Genomic DNA, 1,505 nt, shown 5'->3' with positions numbered 1-1,505 from the left:
AGGAAGTGAGAAAGAAAATCATAGTTGCCTCTCTCTTGTGAGTTACTTTGCTCAAAAGTGCGCATGCACGGCCATGTGTGTGTACACAAAAGTATGTATACTACAGACACGATGCTTGCATGTGTAGTTACTCCCAAGAGAGAGGCAACTACAATTTCTTTCTCACTTTCTTCGACACTTTTCAGCCTGCTATTCTCCTTCCATTCATATATGTTCTAAGGGCCAATTTCACCAAGTCCAGTTAGATTAACCGACGGTTAAAATTAGCAGGGTAGCCAACAGAAAATAGAGGTAAAAAAAAACCAAGTTTTCTTATCATTTCAGTTGGAACCCTGCTAATTTTAACCGTCGGTTAATCTAACCGGACTTGGTGAAATTGGCCCTAAGAAAGCAACCTGCTTTCACCGGCTATATCCCAGGGACGCCGAAAGCTAGGACTGATCTAGTAGATTCTAGGGGAATGACGTAAGGCACGGAACCTTAGAACATATATAAATGGAAAGGGAATGCCTTTGTTTCCCGATAGAAAAACATGTCGGAAGGAAGTAAGAAAGAAAATCATAGTTGCCTCTCTCTTGTGAGTTACTCTGCTCAAAAGTGCGCATGCACGGCCATGTGTGTGTACACAAAAGTATGTATACTACAGACACGATGCTTGTATGTGTAGTTACTCCCAAGAGAGAAGCAATTACGATTTCTTTCTCACTTCCTTCCGACACTTTTGAGCCTGCTATTCCCCTTCCATTTATATATGTTCTAAGCACGGAACTAAGGGCCAATTTCACCAAGTCCGGTTAGATGAACCGACGGTTCAAATTAGCAGGGTTCCAACTGAAAAAACATGAATACTTGGTTTTCCTTCACCTCTATTTTCTGTTGGCCACCCTGCTAATTTTAACCGTCGGTTCATCTAACCGGACTTGGTGAAATTGGCCTTAAGGCCGATATTACATTTATTGTACGACAAACTTTTTAAGCATATTGATTGGCTGCAAAATAGAAACTTTCTTGAGTCTCTAGAAATTAGCTAATCAATGCGCTTAAAAAGTTTGTCGTACGACAAATGTAATATCGGCCTAACCCTTACTAGGGGTTTTTACTAGATGTTAAATATAGGGATATACGCATGCGCAATTATTCATATGTGATTCAAGAGTAATATAAAGTCCATATCAGACTACGCATTGAAAATTGAAGATTGAAATTTGACCAATCAAGACAAAGGAATTTTATTCCCTTTTGTTCTGATTAGTCAAATTCCAATCTTTAATCTTCAATCTTCAATCTTCAATGCGTAGTCTGATACGGGCTTAATGCTTTAAATAATAAGAGTTAGAGAAATAATTAATAAGTTAAAGAAGAATATTATAATAAGAGAAGAAATTAGGAAAAAATATCAATTATTTATAAAAATTGGAATTAGATGGAATTAAAATGATTTTATTAAGGAATTTGGTTTTTATGGAAAAGAGGTTTTTGATTAATATCAATACTCAGTAAGATCT

This window comes from Formica exsecta, unplaced genomic scaffold, assembly GCF_003651465.1.
Source record: "Formica exsecta isolate Colony F162 unplaced genomic scaffold, ASM365146v1 scaffold379, whole genome shotgun sequence".
In the NCBI taxonomy this organism is placed as follows: Eukaryota; Metazoa; Arthropoda; class Insecta; order Hymenoptera; family Formicidae; genus Formica; species Formica exsecta.
This window is presented reverse-complemented; position numbering follows the sequence as displayed.